The sequence below is a fragment of the Phacochoerus africanus genome, chromosome 15 (assembly GCF_016906955.1).
Source record: "Phacochoerus africanus isolate WHEZ1 chromosome 15, ROS_Pafr_v1, whole genome shotgun sequence".
Lineage (NCBI taxonomy): Eukaryota > Metazoa > Chordata > Mammalia > Artiodactyla > Suidae > Phacochoerus > Phacochoerus africanus.
The window spans coordinates 29,086,778-29,097,576 of record NC_062558.1 but is presented as its reverse complement, the minus strand read 5'-3'; the positions used below and the strand labels follow the sequence as shown (position 1 = coordinate 29,097,576).

Below are 10,799 nucleotides of genomic sequence, written 5' to 3'. Positions count from 1 at the left end.
CCCTTAGTTTTAAATTTTATTTTATAGCAACTTTATTACACTATAATTTACATTTAATAAATGTATCATTTTATTTTATTTTATTTTATTTAAGGAATAGTTGACTTACAGTGTTGTGTCATTTTCTGCTGTACAGCAAAGTGACCCAGTCATACATATATACACATTCTATATATACATTTTTTTTCTCATGTTATCTCCCATCATGGTCTATCCCAAAAGACTGAACATAGTTCCCTGTGCTGTACAGCAGGACCTCCTTGCTTAGCCATTCTAAATGGAATAGTTTGCATCTACTAACCCCAAACCCCTGTCCATCCCACTCCCTCCCTGTCGCCGTTGGCAAAAAAAAATACAAAACGCTTCACAAATTTGCATGTCATTCTTGCACAGGGGCCATGCTAATCTTCTCCATATAGTTCTAATTTTAGTATGTGTGCTGCTGACGCAAGCACTAAATGTATCCTTTTAAAAGGTATAGGGTGCTGGATTTTAACAAATGTATACACTTGGTAAGTGTTACACGTGTATTCACCTGTGTAACCTCTGTCCCAGTCAAGATCTGTAATATTTCCAACTCTCCAGAAAGGCCCCTTGAACCCTTTTGGTCAGGCTGCTCTTTATCCATTCTAGGCAGCCACTGTTGTGATGTCCATTTTTGTTAGTTCTGAAGTTCTAGAACTTCAAATTGTGTTTTTGGTTTGTCCATATGTTTATCATCTTCTGCTCAGCATTATCTTTTTAAGATTCATCTATGCTGCTTCATGAATCAGTAAGGTTTTTTTTTTTTTCCGTTTTGTTGCTAAGTACCATTCAATTTATGAATACATAAATAAACCATATGAATAGAAAATTTTCTGAGTAGACAGTTCATTCATCTCTTCTCTTCTTAATGGATGTTTCACTGAGTTCTATTATAGATCTCCTCCATGTTTCTAATAACCTTGCAAGGAATTTTCAATGCCTACCTCATGTCATTGGTTGGTTCTAGCAGTTTCCTGAGTATTTAGGTTCTTGTGTTGGAACAAACATCCTTTTCCTCAAAGTTTTGTCCAAGAATAGCTGCTTGGAAGCAAATGGCCAAATCGAAGTTAAGAACATTTTACAGGCTCTTGACACACAGTGTCACATTTCTTGTCAACACCCCCTGTCTAAATAAAGAACCTATAGGGAGTGCCTATCGTGGCTCAGTGGAAATGAATCTGACTAGCATCCATGAGGATGCAGGTTTAATCCCTGGCCTCGCTCGGTGGGCTAAGGATCTGGCATTGCTGTGGCTGTAGCGTAGGCCAGCAACTACAATTCCAATTGGATCCCTAGCCTGGGAACCTCCATATGTCATGGGTGTGGCCCTAAGAGAAAGCAAAAGCAAAAAAAAAAAAAAAGAACCTATATATTAGGTGGTCGCAGGACTCAGTTCTGGCTAACGAGCTCCACGTGGAAATAATGGAGACATCTAGGATGGTTTTGCTTTCCTTATATAAGTACCACTCCTCCTTGTCATTTTTTTTTTTTTTTTGGTTTCTGTGTTGCTTCAACCAAAGTCTTGAGGCTGGAGGTGGAGCAGCCACCTTGTGGCCTTGAAGGGATCATCCTCATTAAAAATAGGGAAGCAAAAGAATATTCTACCTGGGAGGCTTCCACTGGCTTCAGAGGCCAGATCTGGGACCAAGGAATAGAAGCTTCCATAAAGAAGATGTTAAGTTTGTAGAAAGAAGTTATTCCAACTAAGAAGTCAGTGAATGAATCCCTTATCAACGGAAATATTCAAACAGGAACGGGACACCCATTTGAGGGCGAAGTGGGAGGGAGCATATGCATAATATAGTGTAACCTCTGACATTTCTTCTACTCTCAATTCGGTTTTATGACCCAACTCTAACGGACATATTTTCTGCCTTTTGATTGTCAAAGCAATGTGGCCACATGACTCCTTGTGTCCCTTTTCATCTTAATAAGGACGTTAGAATTCATTTTATTCCTTGTGAGGTTTCAGGAGGTTGATGTATCCTTTAAAATGAAGCCCAGATCCCCCCCCCTCCACCCCCTAGGTACACCCTCATCAATCTCTTTCTTCTGTGGTTTTATTAGAAGGTCTTTTATGTGTATTAAAAATGCAGAATGTCTATCCAATGCCAAATTCCAGAAATGCACACACACACGAAAAGTTTTCATTTTTAAAGTTTTCTTATGACAGCCGCTGCAGTGGTCATTAGTATGTAAATTCCATCGGCTGAGAAGGTTGACTTTTGGTCATAAATTGCCTCTTTCCTTCTGATAATCCTGTCTGACTCTCCAACTGTCTAGACAATGGAAAAATTAACACCATGAAAGAGATTAGTTTAAAAACCTTTGGAGCCAAATACTGAAAAACAAAATTTAAAATCCACAGTGAGAAATGTGAGACCAATTAGCTAATTATTCAAGGAATCCCTCCGGACTCCCAACCTTGACTAATAACAAGACCTTACTTTTGAATTGTGTTTTAATACTTTGAAAAAGTACTTTTCCATACGTTATCCTCTTTGATCCCTTGGAATGTGTGACTTTTATTTCTGAGACCTTCCTCCAAGGTTGTAAAGACCACCAAAATGTGACACCCCAGCTCTGTAACATTACCAACACCTCTTCTTTAACGAATTAACTCTGCGAGAAAATGCAACCTCAGCTCATTTTGGTAGGTCAATATGTGACTTAGTTGAGAGAAGAGAAAATACACATAAAGCTTAAAAAAAAAAACACCCTAAAAATCCTTCATTCGTTTTCCATTGCTTTGGGATCAAAACTCCCTCAATTTTAACATGATTATCAAGATCCTTCATTGGTTTATGTATTGTCTGTGGATAGTTTCTTTCCTCTTTAAAAAAGCAAATATTCCCCAGCTTTCTTGAAGTCCATTTATTATGTAGCAGTAACTTCCTGGACAACACTCTGACTGAGCTAGTGACAAAAGGTACCCCCTGAAGGTCAGTGGTTTATGAAAAGTCACAAAAATGGCCTCTCTGCTCCCCCTTGCAGTTCTGGATTGGCAGGGCAAACCCTTTTTTGGCGGGGTTGGGGGGGTTGCCTCCTCAAGGTATGTGGAAGTTCCCAGGCTAAGGGTTGAACCTGAGCCACAGCAGTGACACTGCTGGATCTTCAACCCACTGGGCCATTAGGGAACTTCCTGGGCAAACCATTTTATGCCCATTTTTCTGGAGAAGGAAATTCACACAGATTAAATCACATCAACCAATCTCTTGCCGACCAACTATGTGCATTGTGTTGTCACTGTACAAACTACAAAGGTACTTTGTTTTATAGCTAGCTGGGGAGACGTTGAATATTTGGAGGACAGGTGATATGACTCTTTTGAAATAGCTCTCTCTTCCCAGGCCAGGGAAGCTGTGACTTTCTAACATTTAAATAGAACAGGGAGAATATTTTAAAGGAAGTTTCTGAAGATTGGACAGGACTGTATGTAGATGGTGGCTGCCAGGGAACGTGCAATGTGGAGAAAGATGATTGACAGATATACAGAGCAGTATGAAGGGGCCAAGCTCCTGTTCCAGAAAATAGCAGTTGTTGGCAGAACACATCTAGGCTCTACCCCGACTGACCCCATCTCCACCTCTTTCCCTCCCTCCCTCTAAAAAGACTCTTCCTATTTGATATTTTTAACAAGGAAGTGAAGAGTCAGTATGAAATGAAGTATGTCTTTCCCATCATGCACCTGTCTTCCGGGGGTCAGGGGCCACGACTCAGCACACCGCCGTTTACTAGTTGATATGTCCCATGTAGGTGGGTGATAGGGGGCTATGAAGGCCAGTGGTTGGCGGCCTATGGGTTTCCATGAGTGGATGTGTCTGCGGTCTCAGGGTTTGGAGTATATGCCGATCTGAAGCATATGTAATAATCCACCACAGGGCAGTCATATATATCCTGTTCCTTCCCTAAAGGAACACAGCATCTTTAAGTCTGAGGGATAAATATGGATACAGTCCCTGGTACACTGGAGATTTCAATAAAGAATATATTCCCCTTCATATGCACACTATGGTATATGGAATGGATGGTCAACAGGGACCTTCTGTGTAGCCCAGGGAACTCTGCTGAGTATTCTGTGATAATTTATGTGGAAATGGATATGTGTATATGTATAACTGAATCACATTGCTGTACAGAAGAAATTAACATGACCTTGTACGTCAACTGTATTTCAATAAAAAAAAATTTTTAAAGAAGTATTCCCCTTAAGTCCATAAATTGTGGCAAAGGAATTTTAACAAAGGTCTAGAAACAACAGTCCTTTTTTCAGAGCCGAAGTGTCTGCTGGAAGCCTATTGAAAGGTGGAGGCATCGTAAATTCAGAAGGATAATTTTGCAACAATTGTTTGGGGCCTGAAGGGAAAAAACAAAAAGATCTGGAGCTAAATTCATGGGGAGCTGGCAGGAATGAACGCATAGAAATTCAACCAGGAAAAGCCACTGGAGTTTTCCAGCCAGGGAGTGATTCTGAGCTGAAATGAATGAACCAGAACTAAAAGTCTCAATTTCCTTCCTGCCTTGTAGGAAAATTGGGGATCTCAGACCTCTGTGGGTTCCAGTGGAAATAATTGTCTGCTCCCTTAAAAATGGTGAAACGAAGATGTGGACCGTTTCACGCCCGGGTATTTCTCTTTTGTCTTCTCTGGGTCTGCTCATCACAGCCTCTTCCAAGCCAAGCGTCACTCCCCTTCTCCACCACCACAGGACAGTTTTGTTTTAGATCTTTGACTTTGGTATTTGGCTTAGAAAAATGACTTCTTTGGAGTTCTCAGTGTGGCTCAGTGGGTTAAGAACCCAACTGGTCTCTGTGAGGATGTGGATTCGATCCCTGGCCTCGCTCAGTGGGTAAAGGATCTAGTGATGCTGAGAGCTGTGGTGTAGGATGCAGATGTGGCTTGGACCTGGTGTTGCTATGGCTGTGGTGTAGGCCAGCAGCTGTAGCTCTGATTTGACTCCTAGCCTGGGAACTTGTATGCCACAGGTACAGTCATTAAAAAGCATAAAAAAAGAAAAACAGCTTCTTTGACTCAATTTGAGCCTTCCCCAGAAAAGGCTGTGAACAAATGCCAGAGGAAGGTGGGGTGTCTGCCTTGACCCCCAAGCAGTGCAGTCCTGCCCCCCTTGGTTTTGACAGTGTAGGCCAGACCTGAATGAAGGACACAAGGTTTGGGGACTGCACCCAGTCTTGCTGTTGGAAATGCCTTATCCCTTCATCTGACTGCTGTGCAGGTAGATAAGGTGAACAGAGGAGTGAGCTTCATGTTCCGGGGAAGGACAAAATTTTACAAGCCCCAGGCGCCATGATGAGTTGCATTAGGTGGGAGCAGTGCCTGGCAAGCATCACCCTGGTCCCCATCCCTTCCTCCTGAAACCTCAGGTTGTGTCAGCCCTGAGCACCAGAGGGCTCCTCCCCACTTTCTGAAAGTGGACAGAGGTGCCCAGAAAGACAGAGCTTTGAAAACACAAGAGGACAGAAGAGATGCAAGTGCTTCTCTGGGACAATTAATGAAGCCCTGGAAAAATCAATTTGCCCCCATGCCTTTGAAGCTGGCTGTGACACAGGAAGCTGAGATTCTATTTTTCCAAGTAGCGGGAAGCCACTGTGCTCTGAGCATCCGGTTCTAAAAGGCACTTCGTTTGGGAGAACAGAGGGAGGGCTGCTTCTGCCCAAAAAACCGAAAGCAGGGCTCCCAGAGAGGGTATTTTGGGGATGCAGTGGGGGGCAAGTGTTGGCATGTATATTTTAGGGATGGAGTTTCCAAACTATGTTTTATGAGGGTCGTAGGGTAGAGGGTGGTGGTGTCTGGAGGGCCAGCAATGCCTTTAAGCCTGGCTGGGGTGGGGAGAGGGTGGGGGTGGGTGGGTACTGCCCTGGGACTGGGCTTTAGGGAGCTGGCTCTGGCTGTGCCCTCCCCCCAGAGAGCACAAACACAAGGGTGGGCCTGAGAGTGAGGCCCTCTTCTGCCTCACCCTCATCCCAGCCCTAGTCCCGGACAACTTCTGTTACCCCAGACCCCAGAACCCCCTGTCCAGATGCCCTGAGCCTGGGATAATCCATCTTGCTGGTATGAGTGTCCATAGACCTGAGGCGTGGGTAGCAGGGAGCTTTAAGGGGACGTGAGTGAGGATGGACTGCAGGCTAGGGGGTCAGTCTGAGCTTGCAGAAGGCTCCTTGCAGTACAGAATACATGATGTAACCCAACATTTGGTACTTGCTCTGTGTGTGCGCGCGCGCGCACACGCCCGTGTGCGCATGCACGCGCGTATGCAGTTGAGAGAGTATCCTTCTATCCCCACTTTCCTCAGTTAAAAAATCAGGGAATTCCTGTTGTGGCTCAGTGGGAATATGATACAGTGTCTGTGAGGATGTAGGTTCAATCCCTGGCCTCGCTCAATGGGTTGAGGATCCAGAATTGCTGAAAACTGGGGTGTAAGTCATAGATGCGGCTCAGGACTGGTGCTCCCAGTGGCTGCTGCGTAGGCTGGCAGCTGCAACTCTGATTGGACTCTAGGCTGGGAACTTCAGTATGCCTCAGGTGTGGCCCTAAAAAAAAAAATTTAAAGCAGGAGTTGGGTTTTTCTAATGCCCTACTGTCATTTTTTGAGATCCTGGTATGCATAATGATTTTTTTGGGGGTCCATGCCCGAGGCATATGGAAGTTCCCGGGCTAGGGATGGAACCTGTGTCACAGCAGCTACCCAAGCTGCTGCAATGACAACACCAGATCCTTAATTCAATGGACCACCAGGGAACTCCTTGCATAATGATTTAAAATCTGACAGGTATTAGAGTTAGAGTTGGATCTACAAACATGGCAAGAGGTAGAAAACCCAGAAAACACCTGGAAAGATACTGACTCACCCGTGCTGCTATTGCTGTAATTATTCCCTTGCTCATGAAGGAGAACTCTTTTTCTTGAAGTTTCTTTAGCTTTCTACAGAAGCATCCCAGAAATTTATGTGGAATGTGATGTGTACCCACTTTCTCTGCTCTTCCCATTGGTGTTCTAAAACGGGGTTGAGGATTTTGTGTGAATCCAGTAAGAAAGTTGGTGCCTCTGCTTTTGTGCCCCATTTTCCCTGATCCATTGTAGGGTCCCATGGACCCTTAGGTCTTTAGACTCTAGAGAGAAGTGGATTCTACAAAGGAAGACTGAGTAATCTGTGTAATAAGGGGTGTATCAAGAAGGAAGGAGACTTTGTGTGTGTGTTATGCATGTGTGTATGCATGTGTGCATGCATGTGTGCATGTATGTATCTCTGTGTGTCTATGCGTGCATGTGTATGCCACTGTATGTGTGTGTGTGTATGCGTACACGTGCATGTGTGTGGGTATCATGAGGTCTGTGATTTCTCTTTACATTCCCTAACATCACAGATTAGACCATTCTGGAGGTGGCCTTTGAAAGACCACCTGATCCATGTCACTTCCTTATTTAGGAACTGAGTCCCAGAATGAGGAAGTGACTGTCCAAAGTCACTCCTGCATCAGACCCCAGGGCCCTTAACCTCCAGCCCTGAGAGCATCTTCACAGTCCTTGACGCAGCATCTGTGGTGAAGAGAGAAGTTGACATCATACATCTCAGTACTAATTTTAAATTTACCAGGGCTCTGCTTTGTTAATTACCCAGACAAATTTGGTTGCAAGTGACAGAAACCCCAACTGCGTGAATCACTAAAAATAATTTCTGGTCTCACTGGTGTGCAATTGCTGGGACTTTAGGGAACAGTTGGAAGCGGGGGTCTCGACAACGTCCTCAGGATGCAGTTTTTGGTTCTCTCTTTCCCTCAAATTCTTGGCCCCATCTTTTCCATGTTGAGACCATCCTTGAGCTCTTTCTGGTGGTCATTGGCACTCTCACCCCTGGAGACTGAAAGATTGTAGCCCCAGATCTAGTGCTTTCAAGGAAACAGAGTGAGCTCCTTGGTCCCAGCATTCCCATCAACATCCCACTGTCTTCTCATTGGCCCCTCTTGAATCACATGACCACCCGCTAGACCAATCACTGTGGCCCTGGGTCCCTGGATCCCTGCATGGAACCCCATCTGAATCCATTACTATCAGAGTTGGGACTGACTTCCTAGAGGGAAACTGGGAGATTTTAAAAAAAAAAAAAAAAAAAAAAGAATGAATGCTGGGCAGCAAAACCAGCAGATGTTGGTTTGGTCAAATCCTACTATGATAAAATGAGAGCATTTAAAAGACTCAAATTTACCTAAACTGGGCAACACATCCATACATTTGCCTGAGTGAGAACCTTGATTTTCTAGGTCCATAATGTCGATTCCACGTCTCCACATTCTTTGAAATTTATAAAACCTTTTCACATCCAGGGTGGGGCCTGAGGCCAAAAAAATTGCTTGTTTAATTAAATCGATTACTTAATACTCTAAAGCTTTATGATGATATAAAGCACGAATCTTATATATAGGGCACAAGAGGTTTTAATAGACTCAACTTGTGTTCCAAATTAAAACAATGTTAAATTCTTTAGTAACCCTAGCGGCGGCGGGGGGGTGGGGGGAGGTGGGGAGAGAAAGAAAGAAAAAAGAAAATGAAAAAAAAAACACTCTTATTTCCAAATCACTACCAGTGGAATTTTAAAAATTATTTACACACTTAGCCATGAGTCCCTTTATACATGACAGGTTTGGCAGGAAGACCTGAAGCAATAATTTAAAACAGAGGTTGGGAGTGTGTATAAGGACCTCCCTCTCTTTTCCAAAATAAATGGACCATCAGATCCACCAAAGAGGTGACTTTTCCTAAGAAAAGCCTATAACTTTGGGAGCCAGAAGCCTGTAGATGCTGTTTGAGGAAGGCTGACAGCAGAGTGTGCCTACTTTCTGTAGATTCTACAGTGAAGTGAATGATAGATTCTCTTGTGTACAGTGGAAAGAAGGACTGATTCCTTGTCACAAATCATTTCATTTAAATTTGGGTCAGACTTACATGCTTAAATGGCATTGTGAAGACATGGTGGTGTTTTGCATGTGTGTTTCTTAAAATTTACCAGTCGTTACCTCCTGAACTTTACATTGAGTTTTGTTCTAAAATACCAGGAAGACTCCATTCTCTGCCCACTGATGTAGACATCCTGAGGTGAGAAAAATCTGTCACTGGGGAGGGCAGAGATCACCAGGCCCCTCCAGCAAGAGCAGGGGCAGTGTTGGATGGTTATTTGGAAATGGATCTCTTCTGCCACCAGGGAAGGAAGAGATGGAAACTTTTTTTTTTCTTTTCTTTTTATGGCCGCACCCACAGCATATGGAAGTTCCTAGGCTAGGGGTTGAATCAGAGCTGAAGCTGCCGGTCTACGCCACAGCCGCAGCAATACTGGATCCAAGCTGGGTCTTCAACCTACACCTACAACGCCAGATCCTTAACCCACTGAGTGAGGCCAGGGATTGAACCTGCATCCTCATGGAGATTATGTCAGGTTCTCAACCCACTGAGCTGCAGTGGGAACTCTGAAGAGATGGCATCTAATCTCAAAGCCCCTACGGTGCCCCTTGCTGCCTCTCACAGTGAACATCTGTAGATGCTGCTGACAGAACTCCACCTCTATCTCTCATCAGCTTGGTTCACCTCCATTCACCACCACCTGAAGCCTCTTGCCTGAACCACAAAGTCATCCATCAAGCCAGAAGTGCTGGGGGATCACCACCTGTTCCCTGAAGCCCCCAAGCAATGACTCTGGGCAATCGATGTATAGATGCTTTTTCCTCTCTCAAGTGGCCTAACGCTTCTTTTTTTAAAAAAAAAAAATTCTATTTTGGAATAACTTTTTTAGATTTACAGAAAAGTTGCAAAAAGGCACAGAGAGTTCCCCTATGCGCCTCACCCAACTTCCCTGATGCTGAAATCTTACACATTTGAAATAGAGCAAAACTAGGAAATTGATGTTAATATGATACTATTAGCCAAACAACAAAACTTACTCGATTTTCATAAGTTTTCCCACTAATGTCCTTTTTCTGTTCCAAGATCCCTTCTGGTATCCCACAGGGCAGTGAGCTGGGGGTGCCTCTCTGCTCTCCTCCAGCCTGCAACAGTTCCTCTGGCTTTCCTTGTCTGGCTTGACCTTGACATTTTGGAAAAGCCCAGGTCACTGATTTCTGAGAATGGCCCTTGGTTTGGATTTGTCTGATGTTTTCCTGTATTTAAAACCAAGATGCATTTAAATTTCAGTGTATTTAAAATGTATCTCCATTTAAATTTAGGATGTGGTTCAGGCAAAAGATACATTTTAAAACGAGGTACATTTTTGGCAAGAATGTGGGGGGGGGGCGATGTTGCAGTGGGGGTGGGGTGCTGGGGTTGGTTCTCTGGGGCACCAGAGCTGAGGCAGATGCGGAGAAGCCTTCTTGCTGGTGATGTTAACCTCGGTCATTTGATGGAGGTCGCACCTAGCAACTTCCCCCTTGTACTGTTACCATTTTTCCTCTGTAAGAAATAGCGCTCTTGGGGGAGATGCTTGGAGACCTTGCAAATATTCCTTTTCTGCTCGAACTTTGGCCCCATTTTAGCATCCATTGGTGGTCTTGCCTGCATTGATTACTAGTGTGGTTTGCCAAATGGTGATTTCATATTTCCTTCATTAATTTGGGCATTTATGAATGTATTGTTTAATTTTATTCATGTAATTCTTTCTTTTCATTTCTTTTCATGTCTTTCTCTCTCTTTCTCTTACTCTTTCTTTCATCTTTTTATTTATTTTTAATTTATGTTTAATTTTTTTTTTCTTTTTAGAGCTGCATCTGCAGCCTC

The 10,799-nt window shown here is 43.6% G+C and overlaps 1 non-coding gene across 1 annotated transcript; it reads right to left on the bottom strand.

Annotated features, from left to right (window-relative positions):
* Window positions 1-348: 348 nt before the first annotated feature.
* Window positions 349-455, bottom strand: LOC125117182 (U6 spliceosomal RNA). Its single transcript, XR_007132539.1, has one exon. It is a non-coding gene; the product is annotated as a U6 spliceosomal RNA (small nuclear RNA).
* Window positions 456-10,799: the final 10,344 nt, after the last annotated feature.